We start from the raw sequence: 26,689 nt of genomic DNA, 5'->3' as shown, positions 1-26,689 counted from the left end.
GCACTATGAAATAGCTGTTAGGGTGGAGACTTAGAAGGCATGATGAGAGGCAACATGTAATGAAGTTAGGCAGTTGGTAGGTAGTGAGGAAAGACAATTCTCCATTACTGCTGCAAGTCATCTATGACCAAACTTCAAGTTTTAGTATCCCTCTCACGTGCCTGGCCAAGCCTCCTGAGAATTGCTTCTTAGGACATGACAGGTCTGCTTTTTGGAAGGCTAAGAGGTGGCTGGGAAGGAAAGCAGTTTTCAGGCCTAGGAGATATAGCACAGGTTTTCTCATGTTCATTCCTTATAGTGTGTGATGGAGGAAGGAAGAATAAGTAGGCTCTGAACAAGGGAAGAAAATGAAACAGTGGCTCAATACTGTTGAAATGGTTGCAACTAAACTGGTCCTCCCTGTTTTTCTTTCCACTGTGTGTTGTATAGTCTTCCAGAATTAGTCTTGGTGCAAGCTCACTGAATTGAAGGCATTAGCTTCAGTTTCCTCTGAACAGACACTTGGGGGAAGGAGTATAAATTGGTTGCTTAGGAGACAAGAGTTGGAGACTGCTTATGGGAAAGCAATGTCTCTTGCTTGAGAGCCTAAGACTGGATTGATTAGGGGATGGGGAAAGTTATTATTTGTGAGTTAATTTATTTTTATTTCTAATGAGATTTGCTACCCTTCGAAGGCAATCCTTGATGACTAAGTCTGTTTTTTGTTTCTGCTGAATCAGTCCATCAGCTCAGTGCTCCTTTGACATAAAGTTGCTATATAGCAACTAGATGTAAATTATTTCGCAAATTAACTTGTCATCATTATATCTCTCACAGTCATTAAATTGTTATTACAATGATGGCTTCTGAGTTCTTGATGTGGTTTTGCATGATTTCAAAAACTAAGGCTTCCTGCTGTTGCCCACATAAAATTATACTTAATATTCAGTACTTTTAGAAAGTAGTTCAGAAGTAGGAAATTGATAAGTAAAATTCTTTCTTTACAAATGTGCCAAAATTACACAAAAAGTTGAATTTATTTAGTGTATAGCAACTATAAGGTAGTTTCAATGACACTGTTTTCCTAAGTAAACTTTTTATTTTTGTTAATTGACAAAGAATAGTCTTCAAAAAGCAATGCCTCATTTAAAAATAAGTAATGTTTTATTAGTCAGGTGGCACTAATAGTAACTTGATAAGGAAGAAGCATCTACCCAAAGGTCAGTCATCTTGTAGAACATTTTTATGATTTCCTGAATGCATTGCTTATTGGAAAACGTAGGGACAGTCAGCCTTTTGGTATAGCAACAGATCTTGTAAAGATGATTTGGCCTCCACCATAGCTGACACACCAGGAATTGAATTGGACGTCCTTCAGACATGAAAGCATGAGTGTGTCTGATGATGCAGAAGGAAGAGACTGTACTATAGGGGCCTGTTGGAAAGTGATTAAATATACAGGCAGTCCCCGGGTTATGTACAAGATAGGGACTGTAGGTTTGTTCTTAAGTTGAATCTGTATGTAAGTCGGAACTGACATCCAGATTCAGCCGCTGCTGAAACCGACCAGCGGCTGACTACAGGAAGCCCGAGGCAGAGTTGCTCTGCCCTGTGCTTCCTGGAATCAGCCGCTGATCAGTTGCAACAGCGGCTGAATCTGGACGCCAGTTCCGACTTACATACAGATTCAACTTAAGAACCCCAGGTGTCCCCAAGTCAGCTGCTGCTGAAACTGATCAGCGGCTGATTCCAGGAAGCCCGAGGCAGAGCAACTCTGCCTCGGGCTTCCTGTAGTCAGCCGCTGGTCAGTTTCAGCAGCGGCTGACTTGGGGACGCCTGGGGCAGAGCAGCTGGGGTGCTGCTGGGTTGCTCCAGTAGCGCCGCTCCTCGGCGCTACTGGAGCAACCCAGCAGCACCCCAGCTGCTCTGCCTCAGGCGTCCTGATTCAGCCGCTGCTGAAACTGACCAGCAGCGGCTGAATCAGGACGCCTGGGGCAGAGCAGCTGGGGTGCTGCCGGGTTGGTCCAGTAGCGCCCAGAGCAGCGCTGCGGGACCAACCAGCAGTGCCCCAGCTGCTCTACCACAGGCATCCCGAGAAAAGCCTGGTCCACTGGGGAGGTGGGGGGGGGGCGCACTAGCTGCGTCCCCTCTCCCCCGAGCAGACCAGGGAGTCGCAGGCGGCAGGACCGAGACGTGCCGCAGTCCTACTGCCCCAGTCCTCCACGTCTCCCTGGTCTGCTGCCCTCCTCCCCCATCCCAGCAGACCAGGGAGACGCGGGGCAAAGCCGCGGAGGACCGGGCGGGGGGACAGCCCATACGTGCCGCGGTCCCACCGCCCGGGTCCTCAGCGGCTTTGCTCCGCGTATCTCTGGTCTGCTGGCCTCCCCCCCCCACCAGACCAGGGAGACGCGGAGCAGCATTTCTCGCCCCGGAGGACGCAGGCGGTGGGACCGCGGCGCATCTGGGTGTCCCGCCGCTCCCGTCCTCTGGGGCGAGAAAAACCCCGTTCGTAACTGCGGATCCGACGTAAGTCAGATCCGCGTAACTCGGGGACTGCCTGTAAATGAATTTTACTAGGGAGGGAAATATGAGTTTATTGGTAGCAACCTGGGTTTGTAGAGGTAGAACTTCAGGAAGGAAGACCAGATGTGCAGCAGAATTTATCTCTTGGTCCTCAGACTATTTTGAGATGTCTCTACTTTGTTCTTGTTTCTTGAGAGCAAGTGTATGTGAGGTTTGAGACATGAAGGAGAAGGTAGTGTTACATGTAATCACCATGAAATTTTAAGATGAGAGGGAGAGCAAATTGATGAAAAGGCACGAAAGCTGCCAAGAAAGCTGAGAGAGTTTTGTATTGGAGGGCCCAGAAAGATAGGATAGAGTAAGCAGTGTTAAATTATGTGATCATCTCAGATTGTGGTAAAAGAAAAAAATGCCACATTGCCAGTGTATGAACAGTTTTCATAAAACGTTCACTCCATATGTAATTTTTTAACACTTTTTTGTCCTCAAAGGAAACCTGTCAACTCTTTCAAAAGACAAGCCTGGAAACTTAAATTTAAACTCTGCTAAACTCCAAACCCCGTGAACTTAATAGGGACTTGGTTTTGTGGCTCATTCTAACATTATATAATATGCCAAACTGCCTTCTATCCTTGAGTGATCGCTTCAAATCCTTTATGAATAAGAGTCTATCCCTCGATTGCCCACTTTGTTTCAAGTGATCACTTCCAACATATTTCCTCTTTATGTTAAGTCTGTCCCAACTGGTATTTAGTGCAGACACTCTGATTTACTTCCCCAGACATGAAGAGCTCCGGGTAGCTTAACAGCTTGTACCTTTTACCAACAGAAGTTGGTGCAGTAAGAGATTCTCAAACTTCTTGTGAGTCTCTCACACTGGGACTAATATGGCTACAGCAACACCGCAAAGACTTATGAAGTTGACTTGGAAAGAAGAAAATATGTGGGATTGGGCAGGGACAGGAAACAGAAAGGGGGAAGAACCTCAGTGCCATTACCATGGTCTCCGGGGCAGGAGAAATGAGGATGAGAGTGATCGGAAGAAGGTAGTATCTCAGAATGAATTCCCATTTTTGGGCAATTGCATAAGAGCTAGTAAATTACACAAGAACATTTTTGGGAGAGGGAGTAGACCAGTGCTTCTCAAAGTAGTCTGCAAAACAACTTTCAGATAACCTGCTAACTGGCCACTCTGGTGTGTTTATTAACCAGCTCTGCAGCCACGGAGCATCACAGTTCCCATGGGCTCCGGTTTGCTGTTTGCAGCAAAGGGGAGCTGCGGGAAGCCAATTTGAGAAACAGTGGAGGAGACAATTCTTCATTTTCATACAAATTAAAAATAACTTTCTGAAATTTTGTTTCATTCATAAGAACTATCAGAACCCCAAAATAGGCTGCTACTGAGTCCTCCTTCAACCAAACAAAACTTAAATATGCTTTGCCGTTTAATTCTCATTGTTCTAATAAACAATGAAAAAATGTTAAATTTATGAGGAGACTTTGTTAGAGACTAATTGTGTCCCATGTTCAATCAGATAAACCTTTGTTGCAGTCCCAAGAGATTTAACTTTTTATACAGCAACTTCTAATGAGTGGGCATCCATAGCATCTCACTTAAAAAAAATTACATTGGAGATGAGTCAATATCTAATTTTTATAGGTTGTACATTATGTTCTTTAACATTAGACCATTCTTATAGCATTGCAATTTAACTTTTCCGTTGTTAAAAATACATATAATCAACCCCTACAGCAATGTTACTGTGCTATGCAGTAGTTTCTAATCCCTTCTGTAACTGGTGAAAAATTGAGTACAGTGTATTATTGTTTTCTTGCCCTGAATGATGTAACACGCACTTGATGATTTAATTTGATTTATGTTCATACTATAAAGTTACTGGATTCAAGTGTGAATTCTCAGTTACAAAATGTTAACATTGCAATGCAAAACATTTCTGTAGGATGGAAGCCTACCTGGAGTTGCAATGACACGTACATTTTTCACTTCAGTCGGTGAAATTTGGATTTTCATGACTGCTTCTCGTGCTTCTAAAATTATTTTAGAATGAAAGTTGCTGTGGCAGTAGTTTGGAGTTGGGGTCCTAGCTGCATGACCTCTCTTCTTCTCTCTTCTCCCTCCAAGTCTCCGCAACTCGTGAAAGTTTTTCTATGGAAACACATTTGTGATACAGGCGGACTGGGTAAGCATTATATGCGTGGGTTTTCCCCTTTCTCTGTCAAACCTGCTCCCCTTGAGCAGTAAGGGATAGTTTCCAGTTTAGGGCTTTTTTGTGAATGACCTTTGCCCTGTGTGAGTATCCTGATATTTCTGAGTATTTAATGGGATTCCATGTTCTTTGATTGATGGTCTCTCTTTCTATATTCCACATTTGTGCATCCATATGTACCATGTGGAGCACAGACCCTCAGCTGGGCATGGGACAGAGAGACATGGGTGGTCATCCTCTACTTGGTGCCTGCCCCTCCAGTATGAGGAGAGCACCAGTTGGATTGGATAGTACTGGATGGGTAGGGTGGGAGAAGCTCCTGAGTCCCATCTCCCGTAGAAGTGTGAGATGGTGGGGGAAGCCCCAGTGCCTGGATCCCCACTGTGGTCCTGGAATTGAAGGAGCTCTGGCTCTCTGATGCAGTCTCAGGGCCCTGGCAGGAGAGGGTGGGAGGACAGAACAGAACCCCAACCCAAAAAAGGATCCCCACCCCTGATCTAGACCATCTCTGACAGGTGTTTGACTAACTTGTTCTTACAAATCTCAGATGATGGCGAGCCCACAACCTCCCTGATTAATTTGTTCTGATACTGAACCACCCCTATAGTTAGAAGTTTTTTTTTGTAATGTCTAACTCAGTGGTCTCCAACCTTTTTAACCACAAGATCACTTTTTCAATTTAAGTGCAATGTAAGGTCTACCTCAAACCTAAATACCCTTGCCCCACTTCCTTCCTGCCCCTTCTCTGAGGCCCTGTCCTGCTCTATCCCTTCTCTGAGGCCTCACCCTGCTCACTCCATCCCCCTTCCGCCCCCATTCTTACTCATTTTCACCAGGCTGGGTAGAGGGTTGAGATGCAGGCTCTGGTCTTAGCACAAGGACATTGGAGTGTGGGTGGGGCTCTAGGTTTAGCCCAGGGTGGCGGGATTGGGATCCAGGAGGGGATTCAGGGTGCAAACTCTGGGGAGGAGTTTGGGTGCAGGGGGACTCAAGTCTGGGGCAGGAGGTTGGGTGTATGAGGAGGTTCAGGGCTGGGACAGGGGTTCAGGAAGCAGGCTCTGGCTGGGCACATTTAACTGAGATGGCTTCTGGGTGGTGAAGCAGTGGGGTTAAGGCAGGTTTACTCCTTCCCTGGCTCTGCACCACTCCTGAGAGCAGCTGGCATGTACAGCAATGGCTCGATGGTACCACGTGCTGCCCCTCACCTACAGGCACTGAGCCCTCAGCTTCTACTGGCCACAGTTCGCTGTTATTACTCAATGGGAGCTTCAGTAGTATCTGCAGACAAGGACAGCATGTGGAGACTCCCTGCTTTGCCTTTCTCAGGGGCTGTAGGGACATGCCAGGCACTTCCAGGAGAAGCAGTTACCTTTGGGATAATGACTCCAGCCATGACAGGTTCGGCATTTTAGAACTCACCATTCAAAGAATTAAATTTAAGCATAAGAGAAAATTGAAAATTATGAAATGCACAGACCAATCAAGCCACTTTGCAAGCAGTACAAATAGTAACAACAATCCCTCGTGTGTGTTGGGTCAGGAGATGAGAGTGAGGACTGTGTGTGCTATGAGAGTGACATACACACGCAGTCTGTGAGAGTGGTGACCACTGGTCTAATCTAAATCTCCCTTGCTGCAATTTAAACCCATTATTTTCTTCTTCTGTCCTCTGTGGATAAGGAGAACAATTTATCATGCTTATCTTTAAGAAATCAAAGACTGTTATCAGGCCCCCTGCTTAGTCTAAACAAATCCAGTTTTTCAATGTTCCATCATAGGTCATGCTTTCCAAATCGTGACTCATTTTTGTTGCTCCTCCACATCTTTCTTAAAGTGTGGTGCTCAGAACTGGACACAGTTCTCCAACTGAATCCTTATCGGTGCTGAGTAGAGTAGAATTACTTCTTGTCTCTTGCTTTCAACACTGCTGCTAACACAGAATGTTTTGGAATCTGAATTGTTACTTTTCAAATTCTGGTTTATCAACTCTGGTTCAACTTGGTTGGGTTTCTGGGATGCTTAAAAGTGGGGTTTTGATAGTTTTATCTGCTAATCTAATCAAAGGCTAAAATATAGTTACTTCAATTTATGCTCTGTAAAATTGACATTTTACCCTTTAAATAATAGATTACAGTAAATTGATGTAGCTTGTGCAGAGTGCAGAAACAAGCCTGCTCATGAGATTGAATAGCTGTGATCACATTACGCCTGTGCTGCGTTCTTTACCTTTGTTACCTATAAAATGGATATTTATTTTTAAGGTATCCCCAAGAGGGGCACCTTAAAGTCTCCAAGGGGAATGGAGTTATCTATGCCCTCAATAACCTCTGTGACCTTTTTTCTGCTGAGTGTCTGGGTTCTGATGCAAAATCCATTTTAAAGTCTTACTGTTATACCCTATGTTGTTTGACTTAGATTCTTACTGTTCTGGTCTGCAGGGGTTAAGTATTACTCCCACAAGACATCCAAGTATCTCTCATCCCACTCTTTTAAAAAAAAACAAAAAACTTCTCTTTTTTGCATTTTCATAGAGATGTCAAACTCAGATGGTACAGTATATTTTGAAGGAATTTACATTTATAGGAACACTTATCTATTGTGCAGCATTTAATTGGCTTTGTCATCAATGTGGGTGTAAAACTAGTGAACTGTAAAGAAAGTGATGCTGAATGAAGGAGTGGGGGAAATTATCTATTAAGATTTAAGTGAAGTATATACCAACTTTTCAATTTCCATGCTTAGCACCCTTTTAGGGTTTGGTATTCATGAATATATATGAGTGAAGTCTTCTTTTTGAACAAATGTTTTTACAAACAAATTCTTGATGCATAGATGACACTTGTGCAATGAGTAAACAAAAAATTGTTTTGAGTGAAAGTATATCAGGGCCTCTAAGATTTTATCTGAAGATGAGGAAGAAGCCTGAGATCAAGAGAGACAGGGCTGGAAATGTCCTCTGGCCCATGTTTGCTTCTGAGGCTTCAGGGAGAGATACTTGCTATCTGCAAGTCAGATGAGCTACTGCACCCACAATAACATCGCTGTAATCTACCATCACATCACCCCATGAAGAGGAGCAGAAGCAAGAAGGAGATCTGCTGGGAAAGATTCATCCAGAGGATGTCTCATCTGTGATGTGGAATTGCTGGTTCTCCTCTTTTTATTGTCTGTGTCACCATTGTGCCACGCAATAGATTGGAAAAGGGGAAGAAGAGACTTTTCTGGTTATGAAAATTGTATTTGCTGTGGATGTGAAAAAAGTGCATCATTCACCATAATAGTTTTTAAAGCAGAGCCCATAACCTTATTTAAATTATTACTTTACTGAGGGTAACCACCTCAAATTACCCAGTAGGGTTTTCCATTGCAGCTCGCATAAGTGGTATATCACGATGTGTTATAAACCTGAGTGTGGGGATGGTGGCCATGCCCCCTCTTTACTCTCTTGTCTCCTAAGAGATCCTGACTGGAAGCTCAAGTCTGCTGCCTCTAATGTGGAGAAGGAGAGAGAGTATGTGGATTTGCAAGCAGCGTGAGACAGATTGGCATGCCCTCTCACCAGACTGCGTTGTGCCCAGGGTCAGTGCCCAAGTAGTCCACTAGATTATAGGGCTCTCAGCAGGATCCTTTCTAAACTCTCAACTGCACTGGAATCTTCCAGAGCTGAAATAGGTAAACTTGAAAGTTAGACTCTTGAATTCCAGGTGGAAGGTGAAAAAAATCTCAGAGCAGTTTGCCACTTTTGCCCTATGAGAAAAATCCTTTCCACATACTAAAATGATAGGCTGGTGATTAGCCTAGCTCCCATCATCACTGCAGACCCAGCAACTAGATTAGATGGAAAGAACAGTGCTGAAATAGGGAGCCCCACAATAGTTAGCCTGTCCAGTCCAAAAACTGCATCAACCCTCCTTTATGCTCCACCACCAAATGGGAACCACATCCACCAGTGGCAGGTCAGATCCAGATGCCGCGAGTAATTTTCTCACTGTCCCACCCCCTGCAGCCTGAGGAGAGAGGGGAGAGAGAAGTAGCCCCCACATCATGAAGTCAACTTCGGTTGTAAGAGCAAAGCCGCGTGGAACACTGTCTCAGCTGCTCCTAGTTGAGATTTCATCCTCTGTGCCAGAAGTCGTTGCCAGTGTTTCCAGCCACATCAAAACCATGACTTACATCAGCAATGGGCAACTTAGGGTAGTGAGTGGGCTGCATGAGCGGCCTTCCTTCATCTCAGTGGGCTGCAAGATTGTTATAACCAAGATGGTCTCCCAGGATAGGATAGTTTTACTAACTATGCTTGTGTACTTAGAATTTGCTGGTATGCTGATTGAACTGTTACGATGCTTTGATTAGATGCAGAGGCAGCGCCCAGCTCTCACAGTCAATGTTGTGTGTATTGAGCATGAACAAATATTTACTTGAATACTTGATACTTAATATTTACTTGAATGAAGAGTGTCCCTTTTTAGTTTAAAAAACAAAAAATAGTCTAGCAGCACCTTAAAGATTAACAAAACATGTAAGTGGTATGAGCTTTCGTGGACACAACCCGCTTCTTCAGTTTGTCCTCTTTCGATCAGTGTACTTCCTTTTCTTCTAAGGCATTGTCTATCCTTACCCTACTTAGGTCCTCCACTTCTAGCTTCTCATTTAATCTGAGCAGGAGGATTGTGTTTAGAAATTATGGGAGTATGTTAATTATGTTTTTTCATTCACACACTCCATATTTTAATTTTTTTCTTGAATAGTTATAGCTTCATATTTGCTAAAATTATTCCAAAATATTTTGAAACAAATATTAGGATGGGGGAAACTATTTTACAGCATTTCTATCATTTAAAATTAATCTTCTGGCTAAGTTTTTTAAATATTACCTCTTTTCTCGTAATCTTAGGAAATGAAATTATACTTCAGTGACTCACTTATGGCATAATTTCTTAGCACCAAGGCCTAAAATAACTAAGCTAAAAATGTGCAGGCCTTGCACTTCAATCCTGCTTATTTAGAGACCTAATACATGATTATGTCCATCTATAATCCTGCAATTTAACTCTATTTAGCATATAATGATTCTATATAACATAGCATGTTAATTGTAACCACGCAATAAATTAACAGTAAGCTAAAATCATTGATAAACCATGAACTGTTTGAACATTAAAGCTCATAGTTGAGCCATTTATTATATTTCTCCAGCTGGTGTATGACAGACCTTGCATATTTTTAAAGTATTATACAAACACAATGTGTTGGTATTAATAGACTAAAAATGGTTTTAAACTGTCTTAAAAATTAAATTGCAGAACACTAGCAGTAGTAACACCCTCTGTAAATGTATGAGGTGTCACATCCCCCAGGTTTTCGGAGGAAACTTGGCTTTAACTGTAGTGTCAGTGTAGCTAGCCTGTTAAGCTAGGCCCGTATACTTCCCCTTTTCCACAAGAGATAGCCGACGTTTGACAGCGTACACAACAGTTGGCATTCACAGGTCATACACATTTATAATAATGCTAAACTAAGAATAGATGTAAATAGGAAGATGTGGCCATTGCCTTCTACAATTTTTAGATTTTATGTGTGTACAAAGATGCAGATGAATGCAAACACGGTGCACTCAAATGCAGCAATAAAAAGCAATGGTTAGATGGAAAGTTTTGATGTATTGACTTGCACTAGTACTAGTTTGTCACTGATGCTGTCTTCCTGCAGAAAGCCAGTCCTTGTATTTGTGTTTGTGTTTGTGTTTGTGTAAAGTATTTGTGTTTACTCTAGCTTTTCCTTGCAGGCCTTGACCCATTCCCATGCAGTCATATGTAACTGAAGCCAAATAGTCTTAAAAAAAGGCAGTATACATTCTTTTTGAAAATTACACATTTGCAGACTTTGACCAAGGAGCACATAGTCTTCGATGTTATTTTCATTCACATTCACCTCCATGTTCTGTTCTTCCCTGTTGTTTTTAGATCAGTGCTCTATTTTTTTCATCGATTGCATGTTTGTTTGAATTAAAAGCAACTCTCTTCATGTTACCTGTGTATCACTTATCTTTCTAAAAGGTTGTGCAAAATAAGTTGGGTGATAAACTGTATAGATGACAGTCCAGTTGCAGATCTCTTCAACTATAAGAATACAGGAAGGGTTTATATTGGGCAGTACGACAATGGGACATTGCAAATATGCTCCCTTTGTTGGGGAATGAAGTGGAGAGACATGATGAGCATGATATAAATATTAATAAATCTGTAGCTATCTGTGCAGCCATGGCTTCAGCTGGATCTGCTGGGTTTATGGGGAAAATGTTGACAAGACTGAAGTTCTCCAAGTTTCATCACAGAGGTCTTAATGTCTTAGGGATCTTTTTAGCTCTGAATTGCCTCGGTCATGGTGCTGCTGTTATGGCTGTTGCTCTCTTCTGAGCAGCATGAATCTGCCTTATGTTTGGATCAGGTCCCTTCTGAATGCGTTTTACCAGTCTGTTAATTTTTGCTACCAGTTCTTTACCTATTGCCCCCTCAGAAAGAAAAGGGAGAAACGGACATAATATAATCTGATATTTTTAAAAAGTGGAGTCCACATGCATAGCTAAAATATAATGGTCTTTTGCTCATACTGCTTTGAGGAGGCAGTTATCTGTCAGTGTATTTTAACCAAAGCACTTTCTCTCAGAGTTTCCATGCAAAACCTTGATCATGATCTTAGCCATATAGAGGTAGTTTAACTTCCCACATGAACACTTTGGGCTCGTCTACACTGGTCCCTTTTCCGAAAGGGGCATGTTAATTTCACAGGTCGTAATAGGGAAATCCGCAGGGGATTTAAATATCCCCCGCGGCATTTAAATAAAAATGTCCGCCGCTTTTTTCCGGCTTTTAGAAAAGCCGGAAAAGAGCGTCTACACTGGCCCTGATCCTCCGGAAAAAAAGCCCTTCCTACTTTAAAGTAGGAATAAGATCCTCCGGAAAAGGGCTTTTTTTCCAGAGGATCGGGGCCAGTGTAGACGCTCTTTTCCGGCTTTTCTAAAAGCCGGAAAAAAGCGGCGGACATTTTTATTTAAATGCCGCGGGGGATATTTAAATCCCCTGCGGATTTCCCTATTACGACCTGTGAAATTAACATGCCCCTTTCGGAAAAGGGGCCAGTGTAGACGTAGCCTTTGTGTGACAGTCAGACATGCCAGACTGCTCATAGAAATGATACGAACATATGAGGTCACCATTAAGGCTTTGTGAAACAGCATGGTTTGAAGCTAGGCTATGTATTCCTTTTTTATATCTTTTTGGTGGGAGTGTTGTGTGTTGCAGGTAACATAGAAGTAGCATGGATGCAAGAGATGTTTCCCTTATTTCTGTATATTTAGGGTATTGAGAAGGTGGGATGAGTCCTGATACAACTGTAATTATTTCAAAATGTATGTTTTTTAAAATATAATTAAGCTTGAATATGACACAGCCTTTCATGGATGGGAAGGGAACCATGCATACCTTGCCCAATTAGTTTATATTGATGTGATGAGATAATTCTGTATCTGTGATCAGCTTCTATTACAATAATGTGATTCAGTCCTCCCCCAGCCACTGTTTTAATTGCCTTTCCAATCAGGCAAACAGAATCAACACCATGTGATGCAAGTGACTAATCTCACAATGATAATAAAAATAGTAGACACTCAGCAAATAGTTTGCCAATAAACATGTTGGAATTTGTCAGTACAATATGGTTGTTGAAGAATTTTGATTGGCAAATTCTGTAAAAATTGAAGTCTGTTCAAACAATTCGTGAACAAGTGTAAGGGTGATACTGAATGGAAAAATTTGTTTGCTACAGCTTTTCAAAGAGCTAGCAACACACTATCGTAATTTTTTAAGCCCCCCCTTTTGTTTTTGCTCTCTGTTTAGATATTCTAAATAGCTATTGAGAAATATTTTCCTCCTACCATGTAACTTACAAAAGTCCAACTTTTCACCCCCTCCCCGTCATTATTCACATTTATGCCCAGATTTGTAGCTGCATATACAAAGGTAATGCTGCATCCAATGACTGATTTTCTCTTCCTATGAACTATTTTACTTTAATGTGTAAATCTAATGTGCTTCTAATTTATTGTTAACTTATTTTTCTGGTGTTTCATAATCAATGTGTCATCTGTAGAACTGGCTGGATTTTTTTAAACAAAAAATGCTGTTTCAATAAAATGGATATCTGTAAGGTTGTTTTAATCTTTTTGCATTTATATTGAAATAAAACTCATATTGTCATTGAGAATTCCATTTTTTACGCAAATGATTTTTTTCAAATTTTTCTTGGGAAATGTTGAGTATCTCTGATAATTTGTCCTCTTTTCTCTATCATTACTGCCAGAACACATACTGATCCATGCTCTGGTATTTCTGATCTCAGCTTAACCTATTGTAATCTGCGTCTCTCTGTTCTTTCTCACTGACATCTCTATGTTTTATTTAATATGTTCAAAATGCTGCTGTCAGTTGCATCTCCCTATTGTTCCTGTGACCATACCTCATCACCTTCAGGCTTTATATTGACTTTCCCTGTTCTCGGATGTTTAATTTAAACTTCTCATTTTCAAAACACTCCAATGACATTACCACCTACATCTGACCTAATTTCCTTCTCCTATACCTCTCTTCCCACTCCTTGTGCTCTGCTCAACCTTCTCTCCTGACTACTTTTTTGTCACCTTCACCCACTCCAAAGTTTCTTTTGTTTGTAACAGGTTCGCAGTTAAAGCTCATCATCAGCCTTTTTTTCTCCTTAGCCAAGCAAATCTGCTTTATATTCATGCACATTATTTCTAACACTGCACTTAAGTGTTCAAATTGTAAGTTCTTTGGGCCAAGGATTTATTTATTTGCATGTGCTAAAGATGTCACTTAGAATAATTACTTCTAAGTTACTATATAAATTAATGATACTCACTGAATCAGATCTCCTGTTCCTTGCTGTTTTAGAACAGCTGCAGTTATTGAAAATGTAGTGCAAAGTACTGCATATATGTAATTGGTTTTAAATACTAGAGGGAGAGTAATAAGTCTATTAATGACTTGTTAAGTAGAATTCAACAAAAGGCCCCCACACAAAATGGAGCCATTAGTTTTCTCCTTATAAATACAGCCAGACAGAACATTTGCAACACATCAATTTTTTTAGGATAATAGTTCTAAACCAGAATTGGTTTAATCATTCTAAAGCAGTCAAATAAATCTTGACAAAACAAGAATCAACTAATCTTGGTTTGGGCTCTGAAGTTCTCTCCTTGCGTTAGTCTCTCACTCAGCAAATGAGTGGGCATGTTGTATAACTTGGACTCTCAACTGTTTTTTTTATAGCTTTCTTTAGTTATGTGTGGGACCAGGATGACCAAGAGGAGGAGCCACCTACTAGCTTTATAAAATGGGGACTGCTCTCTTGACGGAAGTCTATTGTTAAAAACTGCTTGGCAGCAATATTTTTAGCTGTTCTAAGGAAATGCTTTAAAATTTCCCTGCCACTCTACAGCAAGAAAACTTGAAAACAATTTGAGATGCCCCTGAAAGTTCCAATGGCTCAGCTGGTCAGAAGTCATAAGAGTTATAATACTCAGTGTTGCCTGCGTCAGTGTTCCTTTAAAAAATGTGTTACAAAACAACTAAAAAACCCTCTATGAGGATTCTTTTTTTTAATGATCAGGCAGTATAAAGGTATCTTTATTCTAAAATCACTTATAACAGCACTATATTATATAAAGAAATAGGGAGGAGCCTGTGCTCCACAGCTTTGCAAGGAGGCAATAAATCCTCAGAAGTGGGGGTATTCTTCATGAGATTTATACGTAGTCAAGCCAGTTACAGACCAGCTAAACAGAGATCAGCCACGACTCAGCCAGGATGATGCTGTTTGCTTCTAGAATGGCTAAAATGGGACTAGCTCCTTCTTTCAAAGGAATCTTCAGGGTGTTTCCACTATCATGAGACTTTGTCATAGAAGCAATGGTATAATCTGAATCCATTTTTTTGTTATATTTCACAGTATGGGTAATAGGTTTCCGACAGAATTAAGAATACTCTTTCTCTGAAGATGCGCAGTATGTGTTACTAAATGTTAGAACACAACTGGACCAAAAAATTGTTATGATGTGAAATAGAAAAGATTTTCACTATGGATAGCCCAAATTCAGTCCATATTTAAAGTATTGTTTCTAAAGAACAAGTGTGTGTGTCACTTAGGTACATTTAGCTGCAATCAATGTTTCATACACCACTAGATGGAAAATCCATACTTCTAATTTTGTTAGGAAGTTTCTAAAAAGTTTACTAAATCTGTATACCACTATGAAAAGCCCTGCTTGGAATTTAAATTTAGTGTTATCATAGCTTGTTTCTCCACTTTGCACTGTCATCTGCTTTTTCTCTTTAATTTTTCAGTTAAACTGCATTTATTACAACTATAACATTAGCTAGGAGAGTTCTTTGAGTGACGTCCCTGTGGGTGCTCCACTGTTGGTGTCCTGCTCATGCCGGGCGCCACCGATCAGAGACTTTCAAACAGTCACCAGGCAGGCTGGGCATTTGTGAGTGGAGAGCAGCATTCCTGCCTTTGAAGTAGCATGCACAGTCCTCTTTTCCCTCAGTTCCTTCTTGGCTGCCCTGGGCTACCGACCTAGGGAGCTCAAACCTCTCTTCCTCAGCGTGCTCTGCATACCAAAGAGAAGCAATTGACAACTTTAGATAGTCAAAGAGAAACAATTGAGTACTTTAGATAGACTGCTCTCTTTATTCAAACAAAAACAAACAAAAAAGCTGGTAGCAGCTCTCACAGGGACAAGCCTCGGCAGCTGAATCAAACTGACCCCCCAAAAAATAAACCAACTAATAACCCAAGCAGGCAGCTTGGTTTACACAACTTGGATGGTATACTCAGCCTTGGGGCGACATGCCAGTCTTGCCTACGGTCTATTGACAAAGCCCTGGACCCTCATACCTATAAAAGGGGCAATAAGGGCTCGAGCTCAAAATTCCCTTAGAGCAATCCCTCCGGTCCTTTACCTCAGAAGGCATGGTGAGAAACCAGATCCTCAGCAGCCCATTCTCTCCCCACAAGAATCAGTAAAGGGGATGATCCAGGCACCTTGGGCATGGGGAAATCTCAAGCCTCCTCTATGACAAGCCCAACAGTGCGCTCTAAATGGGTGGACAAACCACCTGCATAGGCATCAAAAAGGGCACCTACTAAGGGCCCTGATGAAACAGAGGCACCAATGGCATCAAGGACAGACGGGGTGCCTCGAGCACACTCAGTATCCCTGGCACAACGTTAACCCCCATGCAATCTCCACCACAGGCGCTGGGAGGTGACAGGACTAGTCCCAGCTGCCCTCCAGTACCTCACACTAACTCCACATCCCATCGGGTCACAACTGCACCCATGCCACCACCTCATGTACCAGGGGATTCAGCAACCGTTCACAGGACATCATTCCACAGCTGATTCCCAATGAGCAAAACACAGGTACCACCGAGACAGGACAGGAGGATCAGAACTGGGCCCTCTGCTCGGCCTTCAACAGGGCACTGCTCTTGCCCCCCATTATCGATAAGGGGCTCGCCATGTTCACCTTCCTTATCTCAAATCAGTGCCTACCAAGGTGTTTCAAGGAGTAGGTTCTCCTCTCAACACTCCTCCCCAGAGAGAGCATATGCACCTTACGGTGCATCTTACCTCTTCTCAATATCCTCCCTGGCATCCGGACTGGCACCATTACGACGGACATTATAGCCAATGGATCCCCTGTCACTATGGGGCATATCATCATACTTCCACTGCTCCTCCTACATCTGCACAGAGGTTTGTGACCTCTATATGTTCAGACCCATCATGTCCCCCATCCAAGGGCATGGACGTAAAAGAAGGGCAAATTGAGGATGAACCAATGGCCCAGCAATCAGACATACCACGCAATGATAACTCCTCCTCCACTCCTGATAAAGCGGTTATCCTGAATGAGCCAGGACCTAGTGATGACCGTAAACAGTTCCAGGAGCTATTTAAGAGAGTAGCTGAAGCAAAATGCAGGACAAGGTAGCACTTTAAAGACTAACAAGATGGTTTATTAGATGATGAGCTTTCGTGGGCCAGACCCACTTCCTCAGATCAAATAGTGGAAGAAAATAGTCACAACCATATATACCAAAGGATACAATTTAAAAAAATGAACACATATGAAAAGGACAAATCACATTTCAGAACAGGAGGGGATGCGGGGGGGGGGGGGGGAGGAAGGTAAGTGTCTGTGAATAGATGATATTAGAGGTGGGGAGAGTGGGACGTCTGTGAGCCCCAGACTAACACGGCTACATTTCTATCACTTTTTTAAGAGAGTAGGTATCAGTTAGGAGGTAGTCTTATCAGAGGTGCAGGAAAAACAACACAAGCTCCTAAAGAACCTGCAGCCCTCTGCAAAATTGCCCTGCCTCTAGATTAAGCTATTTTTGAGGCAGCTGACGAAGTATGGCAAACCCCAGCCATGGCCCCCCCCCCCAACCAACAAAAGTGCCAATAGAAAGTATTTTGTCCCATCAAAGGGCATGGAATTCCTGTACTTACACCCTCACCCTAACTCCTTGGTGGTTGATGCTGCGAACCAAAGGGCCAAAAACCCGCAGCACAAGGCTCAGACACAGGACAAAGACCACAAACACCTCTGTGTCTTTGGGAGGAAAGTATGAAGTACCTGCAGCTTCTCATAGCCAACTAAACAGGGTTGCGTGCGTATTGTGATTTGACAGTTACACGTCTCTAACAGAGCTTATGCACAATATTGCAGAGGACAAAAGACCTATCCTTAAGGCAATCATTAAAGAGGGATTCACTATATCCCAGATAATGCTACAAATTGCCTAGATACTGCAGCTAGGTCTACTGCGATGTCTGTGGTAATGAGACTTGCATCTTGGCTGCAAGCAGCAGGAAGTCCCTAAGGACCTCCAGGCCAAAGTAGACGACCTGCCATTTCCTAAAACCAAATTATTTGCTATAGGTACTGATGAGGCCTTGCACTCTAGCAAAGATTTGCACACTACTTTGCACACTCCACTCTCCCGGAGGAAGCGCTACACACCTTACCAGAGACACAGGGACACGGCCTTTACTAGAAAACAGCAGCACCAGCCTTTTCAACAGAATCCCTTCCAACCTCGAAACCACCGTAGAGGAGGCCCTAACAATTGCTCTTCCATGACTTACGCCTCTAGGCAGCAAGTTTGAGAATTTGGTCGAAGGTCTGCCCAACCTCCCTTCCACTCCTGTACCTGGCAAGTCCAACATATTTCACCACTGCTTGTGCCCTTATTATAATCAATGGGCAGCAATCACCACAGATCGGTGGGTACTAGAAATCATCAGCTGCGGATATTCTATCCCCTTCACAGCAATCTCCCCAACCTTCCTACCTTCTTCCTCCCTCTTTAGGGACTTTTCTCATGACACACTGCTCCGCTAAGAGGTGCAACATCTCCTCAATATAGGAGCTGTAGAATGAGTCCCAAAAAGATTCGAAAGGAGAGGCTTTTAGTTCGAACGACTTTCTCACCGAGAAGAGTTCAGGAGGGTTGGAGGCCCATCTTGGACCTGGGGCAATTAAACAAGAACCTCCGCAAGCAGCGATTAAAAATGATCACTCACCACTATAATTCCGGCATTGGACAGAGGGGACTGGTTTGCAGCCCTCGACCTTCAAGTTGCATATTTTCATGTCACAATACATCCCGCATGTAGGCGTTTCTGATTTGTGGTAGCTTCACATCACTTCCAGTACAGAGTCCTTCCATTCAGACTCTCCTCTGTCCCTAGAGTCTTTCCCAAGTACCTCGCAGTGGCAGCAGCACATCTCAGACACAACAGCATTACAATATTCCCCTATCTGGATGACTGCCTTATCAAGGGCTCCTCACAACACACCACAAGAGGCATGATCAGGTTTACAAAGGCCTTTCTTCAGTCTCTAGGCTTCCTTATCAATCAGCAGAAATCCACACTATTCCCTACGGAATCCCTGGAGTTCATAGGGCCTCACATAGATTCCATAACACCACGAGCCTATCTCCCCAATCACTGTTTTGACAACATAAAAAGCCTTGTCACTATCGTTACCACCAGCCCACGGTGGCCATCGCATACGTAGTTCTGCATGTCAGGCTGCGCTTTTAATGTTTCCAGCACTGGATTTCTTCAGTGTTCACGCTAGCCAGCTGCCATGTCCACAGGCACGCCTCGCCTCCTCCGTGGGTCCTAACCTCCCTCCGATGGTGGACCCAGGTGCAGAACGTATGCAGAGGGATGCCTTTCCATTGTGAGCAGCTGTCCAAACAGATTACTATGGACACCTCACTGATGGGGTGGGATGCACACTTCCAACAACAGGTCGCACAAGGAAAGTGGTCCAAAGATGAGTCCAAACTCCACATCAACCTGCTCGAGCTTCGAGCAGTTCACAACCCATGCAAGCACTTCCTCCCACACATCCAGGGGTCTTCGGTGCGTATCCTCACCGACAACATAACTAGGATGTTCTACATCAGTCGCGAAGGGGGTGCAAGATCCCATCATTATGTGTAGAGGCAATCAAGCTGTGGAACTGGTGTATCCGCCACAACATAACCATTACTGCAGCATACTTACCCGGAGACAAGAATATTATGGCAGACACTCTCAGCTGCAACTTCCTCAAAAAGCATGAGTGGAAGCTGCAAGATCATATCACCCATGAGCTCTTCCAACATTGGGCTGTACCGCAGATAGACCTCTTTGCGACCAGACAGAACTCCAAATGCCCCCAGTACTTTTCTAGAGCAGGCATAGGATATGGCTCCCTGGGAGATGCAATGCTCCTTTCTTGGAGGACCCATTTACTATATGCCATTCCTCCTATCCCCCTCATTCCCAGAGTCCTCCGAAAGATATAGGAAGATGGAGCCTGGGTGATTCTAATAGTCCCAGCGTGGCCTCGACAGACATGATTCCCCTATCTTTATCAACTGTCTCTATGTCTTCCCTGTCTGCTTCCAAACTGCCTGGACCTTCTCACTCAGAACACGGGCTCAATACTTCACCCCCAGCCGCGAACGCTACACCTGACGGCATGATACCTATCTGGTTCTCGGAAGTGGAGCAGCAGTGTTCCCAGCAAGTGAGAAACGTATTGCTGCACAGCAGGAGGCAAACACCACCCAAGACTTACCTGTACAATTGGCGTGGCTTTATGCAGGGTGCACACACACAGGAATCCAACTCTCTGGGATGCCTATTCACTGATACTGGAAAAATTATGCACCTGAAACAACAAAATGTACTGCTCTCATCACTCCCAGTGCACATAGCGGCCATTACGGCCTTCCATCCCCCGCATTTTTGGGTCCTCCATATTTTCCCATCCCATCTCTTAAGAGATTCTGGAAGGATCTACAAATCCTTCACCCACAGCGTACAACCATACCTCCCACGTGGGGCTTAGGATTGGTCCTCCACTCATTCGCAAAAGCACCTTTCAAACCATGGGCAACTTCATCACTTACCTTCCTCACCATGAAGACGCTGTTTCTCCTTGCAACAACATCCGCAAGGAGGGTTCGCGAACTTGCAGTGCTCATGGCTCCATACATGACCCTTCACAAGCCCAAGATTATTCTGCAGCCTCATCTGTCTTTTTGCCCAAAGTTCGGTCGGAATTCCATATCAATGAACCGATAGTCCTTCCCACCTTCTATCCAAAACCGCACAGCTCTAGAGAAGAGGCCCTTTTACACACTCTGGACGTTAGAAGGGCAATTGTCTTCTATCTTGATAGGACTATGGTGACCAAACGTCCCTTTTTTCCGGGACAGTCCCACATTTAAGGGTTCTGTCCCAGTGTCCTGATAAAGGCAGCAAATGTCCCAGAAAACCTGTTGGGATCCGACTACAAATGGTACCACCATTTGAGAGGTGTCAGTGGGGGTGGGAGGGTGATGCGAGAAGAGGGGAGGGGCATTGGGGGCACGAGAGGGGAGGTGCTAGGAGAAGGGTTGAAAGGAGGGGTGGGCATAAGAAAGGTGGGGATGGAGCAAGGGTAAAGGAGGGTGCAGGGGTAAGGGAAGTTGCAGGTGCCAGGGATTCTGGGGGGTGAAGCAGAAGGGCAGACACCTGCAGGGGAGGGATCAGAAACAGAGGAGAGAGGCATGGCAGGTGTGTAGAGGGAGGTGTTAGGAGAGGGGACGAGGAGAGGTAGCTCAGATGATCAGAGTGGCCCTATCCTCTCCCAGCATCATCCTGTCCCCCCTCCCATTGACACCGCCCCTCCTGCCCTTTTCCTCGTTGTCTCCACTTGGCTCCCTGGCATTTGTCTCTCCTCTATCCTGTCCCTTGGTGCCTTCCCCTTTCTTCTCCTGACCCGCCCCCCTTCCCTCAGCACAAGCCCCTTCCTCTCCCACCCCTGCCTCCTATTTTTCTCCCTTCCCCTCCTCTCCTCTCCCTTCCCTTACTTTACCTTACCTTCGGCTAAACCGGCTTCTGCCTTCCAGTTTGTGGGGCTGGAGTCAGAGCTGGCCCAAGCTATAGGCTGGCTGGGCCCTAGCCTGGGGCATCTCACTTTAAGGGGCGCCGCGTGGTGCTGTCAGGCTGGGTGGGGACGAGGACGGGGCTGTGGCCTCAGGTGCAGAAAGGGCGCCGTGCAGTGCTGCTGGGACGGTGATGGGGACGGGGCCGTGCGCACAGAAAGGGCACCACGTGGTGCTGCCAGGCTGGGTGGAGGCGCCCCCGGGCAAGGAAGGGGTGCCGCAGGGTTCTGCCAGGTGGGGACGGGTGGGGCCCGGGGCGCAAAAATGGCTCGGGCCGGCGTCTGTGGTCAGGGCCCAGCTGCTTCTGCCGCGCACGCCCTCTCTCTGCCCCAAAGTGCCCCATAGATGGCTGCAGGGAAAGTGAGGGGCTGCGGCTCCCCATCTCAAATCCCCCTCTCCACCAGCAGCCGCTAGCTGTCCGAGACATTAGGGTGTTCCTGGGCACACCCGGCCTGTGCGCACGCCTATGACTGTAACAGAAATCCCATTTCAGCGTAGAAACTACCTGATTCAGCTGGAAAAATCAGCAGGGGCGAACTTTATTTGTTTTTGTCAATTACTTTTTAATTTTTAATTACTCCTCAGGTTGTGAGGCAAATGAGGATGGGTCCACAACATTTTCTATTTGTATTAGAATTTAATAATATACTTTGTAGATCTGGACAATATAGTACAGTTCCTTGGGCATCTTATTTTTTGGTATACCTAATTGTATCCTTGCTTTATAAGGAAAAATTGATTTTCTGAGCTCAGTGTTTCCACTTTTCACGAAAGGTTCTGAATCTATCTAATCAAAATTTTGCCTGTAGGATTGTATTGTGATTAAAAAAAAGTGTGTGTGGGGGGGGGAAGGGATTCATTCAAACCCAGGTATCCTTTATTTCAGGACCTATTGTAACAAGGGGTATTCTGTGGGACACTACTGAGAGTATCAATTCAGGACAAATTGCTTAGAAACTAGGCCACTCAGCCCAATACTCGGGTTCCTCCACTTACAAGGTATACCAAACCGGACAAAGAGCACTTCTGTTTCACCATAAAGCTGACAAAATATCATACAAGCTATTCCTTCAGGTGCTTCAGTTTCCCTGTATTATGAATAAAAGGTTCTTCTGATCCCAGAGGACCAGTCACACCCCATGTCTTACCCCAAAATCATGCTCTTACCAGTGTTCCTTGTAAGTTGAGTGCTTGGGCAGCCACCCAGGAGAGATTCAAATGATTAGCAGAGCACCCACAACCAGCAGCATGTGTTTCTGTTGGTGGTGCCTACCCACACATGCCTTGTTGCACATAATGAATTTTATTGCACACATGGATGAAAAAAATTAGAGTGAACATTGGCTGTTACCAATACTTTAGTATCTAAAATCTAAAGGTTTAATCAAGGAAAGAAGAAAGGATGAGAGTTGAAATTGTTTAGAGGAATCAAATACATACTGGTTCAGGCTTGTCTCAGAGGTTAAAGAAACTGCTGACCTATATTGTCTTTTTAAAACATCTGCAGGTTGGTTAGGTTATTCAATCCTTTGTTTTAGAGCTTCAGTTTGTAGCAAAAATTCCTCCAGAGGTAAGAAGCAGGACTGAAGACAAAATGGAGGGGTTTCCGGGGCCTTTTATATCCGCTATCACATTGAAGGAAACCCATTATTCTTACTGCAGAAAATTACAGCAGCAAGCTGGAGTTTGGAGTCAAATAAACAAGTACATGCATGACTCAGTTCTCATCAGATGTGGATTAGCTCCTCCCAATGCCCATTGTCAGTTAAGTATTTCTGTTCAACTGGAATAGTCCTTTCTTAATAGGCTGGCCAAGCGCTTCCATGGTGCTATTCAGAATCCAACATTTTGAAATAAAACTATATGGCCAATACTCGTAATTTCAAATACAAAAATGACACATGCACACACACAGTGTAATCATAACCAGTGAATCGTACGCTTTTCATTAGACAACTCTCGTGGGACACTTTTTACAAGATTTGTTGCAAATATATAGAATCATAGAATCATAGAATAATAGGACTGGAAGGGACCTCGAGAGGTCATCGAGTCCAGCCCCCCGCCCTCAAGGCAGGATCAAGCTCCGTCTACACCATCCCTGACAGATGTCTATCTAACCTGTTCTTAAATATCTCCAGAGAGGGAGATTCCACCACCTCCCTTGGCAATTTATTCCAATATTTGACCACCCTGACAGTTAGGAATTTTTTCCTAATGTCCAATCTAAACCTCCCCTGCTGCACTTTAAGCCCATTACTCCTTGTCCTGTCCTCAGAAACCAAGAGGAACAAATTTTCGCCTTCCTCCTTGTGACACCCTTTTAGATATTTGAAAACCGCTATCATGTCCCCCCTTAATCTTCTTTTTTCCAAACTAAACAAGCCCAGTTCATGAAGCCTGGCTTCATAGGTCATGTTCTCTAAACCTTTAATCATTCTTGTCGCTCTTCTCTGTACCCTTTCCAATTTCTCCACATCTTTCTTGAAATGTGGCGCCCAGAACTGGACACAGTACTCCAGCTGAGGCCTAACTAGTGCAGAATAGAGCGGCAGAATGACTTCACGAGTTTTGCTTACAACACACCTGTTGATACAACCTAGAATCATATTTGCTTTTTTTGCAACAGCATCACACTGTTGACTCATATTCAACTTGTGGTCCACTATGACCCCTAGATCCCTTTCTGCCATGCTCCTTCCTAGACAGTCGCTTCCCATCTTGTATGTATGGAACTGATTGTTCCTTCCTAAGTGGAGCACTCTGCATTTCTCCTTATTAAACCTCATCCTGTTTACCTCTGACCATTTCTCTAACTTGCTAAGGTCATTTTGAATTATGTCCCTATCCTCCAAAGAAGTTGCAACCCCACCCAGTTTGGTATCATCTGCAAACTTAATAAGAGTACTCTCTATCCCAATATCTACATCATTGATGAAGATATTGAATAGTACGGGTCCCAAAACAGACCCTTGAGGAACTCCACTTGTTATCCCTTTCCAGCAGGATTTAGAACCGTTAACAACAACTCTCTGACTACGGTTATCCAGCCAATTATGCACCCACCTTATCGTGGCCCTATCTAAGTTATATTTGCCTAGTTTATCAATAAGAATATCATGCGAGACCGTATCAAATGCCTTACTAAAGTCTAGGTATATGACATCCACCGCTTCTCCCTTATCCACAAGGCTCGTTATCTTTTCAAAGAAAGCTATCAGATTAGTTTGGCATGACTTGTTCTTCACAAACCCATGCTGGCTATTCCCTATCACTTTATTACTTTCCAAGTGTTTGCATACGATTTCCTTAATTACCTGCTCCATTATCTTCCCTGGGACAGACGTTAAACTGACCGGTCTATAATTTCCTGGGTTGTTCTTATTCCCCTTTTTATAGATGGGCACAATATTTGCCCTTTTCCAGTCTTCTGGAATCTCCCCTGTCTGCCATGATTTTTCAAAGATCATAGCTAAAGGCTCAGATACCTCCTCTATCAGCTCCTTGAGTATCCTGGGATGCATTTCATCAGGACCTGGTGACTTGCTGACATCTAACTTTCCTAAGTGATTTTTAACTTGTTCTTTGTGTATCCTATCTTCTAAACTTACCCTCTCTCTGCTTGTATTCACTACGTTAGGCACACCTCCAGACTTCTCGGTGAAGACCGAAACAAAGAAGTCATTGAGCATCCCCGCCATTTCCAAGTTCCCTGTTACTGCTTCTCCCTCCTCGCTAAGCAGTGGGCCTACCCTGTCCTTGGTCTATATGGTCATAGTTTAATTGGATAACCTTATACCAATGAAAATATGCAAACTGCTTCTGGTTTGGTTTGGTTTTGGAACCATGTTTTGGTTTGCCCTGAATTCATTATCTCAGCAATATTCCCCCAGCATAACCCCTTGTTACAAGAGGTCCTGAAATAAGAGAGACCTGGGTTTGAATGAATCCCCAAACCCCATTTTTTAAATCTCAGTCTGATATATCTAAATGGGAGGTGGCGGAACTCTAATAATTTTCCAAACCAGTATTTCTGTTCACATGGCTTTGAGTGTCTTTGAGGTGCAATACACGAGCAATCTTCGTCCTCATGATTGATTGTCAAATTCCAGGATTAATATATTTTCATTTATGTCTTGTACATGACAACTGGTCAGATTATTAATTAGGAACCTGTAACTGGGGTCAGAGTGACTGTGATAAAGCTTTAGTTAGGAGAGAATTCATGCAACTATGTTGGAGAGAACCTTTTCTACATGAAATACTTTTGCTAACAATAAATCAACTTGTTTCTAATGAAGTGTTGAAAATTAAGGATTTTGGAAGAATCTTAAGAGTGTGTCTGAACTCATCACACCCTTGTGGGGCAAAAGTTGCTTTAAGCCATCTTTTTGTGCTCCGTAGGTTCTTGGGATAATTTGCCCTCTGTCAAAATTTAAAGCATAAGCAGACCTACTCTGAACTATGCTTAGCTACTTTGGGCATACAAGAATAACAGGAACACGGCAGACATTCCTTTGGGGTGCCAGAGAGGTACAAAAGAACGGTGATTGGGCTGCTCAGTGCCAATTCTCTTAAAAAACATATTAGCTTCAAATATGTAACCATATTTTATTTGTATTTTGCTTTTAAGATTTTGCTTGAAGATCCAGGATTACTAGTAAATGTATAATTGGAAATCTGTGCTTTCAGTGGTTGGGACCAAGAAAAAGTTTGTATAGATGGTGACTCCTTTGTATCGTGTTTATTTTTGGTGATGGTGCTTGCTCTGATATTTCAGGGTACGTCTGCATAGCAGGGCAAAAGTCAAATTAAGATATGCAACTTCACCTATGTCAATTGTGTGAAGATGAAATAGCTTAATTCAACTTTTGACACCGTCTACACAGCAGGAAGTCAAAGGAACAATCTTCCTTTGACTTCCCTTACTCCTCGTAAAAGGAGGGTTACTGGAGTCGAAGTAAGAAGTCCTTCATCTTGCCATTATTTCAAAATAATGGCTTGGTGTGTAGACACGCCTTTTGTTATTTAGAAATAAAGCTGCTGTATAGATGTAACTTCTCTCTGTATGTGAACCACAAGGGTCTCCTATAATTTGATTCTTGTGACAGGATAACCTGGCCCTACCCTGGCCACAAATTCATCAGCATCATTCTGCATATTAGAGGAAGTCAGGTGAGAGCAATGTGAAATATTCCCGTGTGAGACAGAGGGGTTTTTCCTGTAGTTAAAGTACTGGACTGGGACTCTAAAGATCCAAGTTCAGTTCTCAACTTTGACACAGTGTGTGACCTCAGGCAAGTAACTTAAAAACTCTACATGTCAGTCCTCCATCTGCAGAATGGGACTTAGACTCCTAATTTAAGCAGTTTAGAA

The 26,689-nt window shown here is 43.5% G+C and overlaps 1 protein-coding gene and 1 long non-coding RNA gene across 7 annotated transcripts in view; both read left to right on the top strand.

Moving 5' to 3' along the window:
- RABGAP1L (RAB GTPase activating protein 1 like) overlaps positions 1-26,689 on the top strand; it is a 422,358-nt gene that overhangs the window by 68,874 nt on the left and 326,795 nt on the right. The window lies entirely within an intron of this gene.
- LOC149523955 (uncharacterized) lies at positions 1,951-6,214 on the top strand. The gene is made up of 2 exons (XR_016350292.1): positions 1,951-3,548; positions 4,567-6,214. It is a non-coding gene; the product is annotated as an uncharacterized LOC149523955 (long non-coding RNA).

The sequence above is a fragment of the Pelodiscus sinensis genome, chromosome 9 (assembly GCF_052426305.1).
Source record: "Pelodiscus sinensis isolate ZL-2025 chromosome 9, ASM5242630v1, whole genome shotgun sequence".
Taxonomy (NCBI): Eukaryota; Metazoa; Chordata; order Testudines; family Trionychidae; genus Pelodiscus; species Pelodiscus sinensis.
The sequence above is the reverse complement of the archived record's forward strand: the minus strand, read 5'-3'. Positions and strand labels throughout refer to the sequence as shown.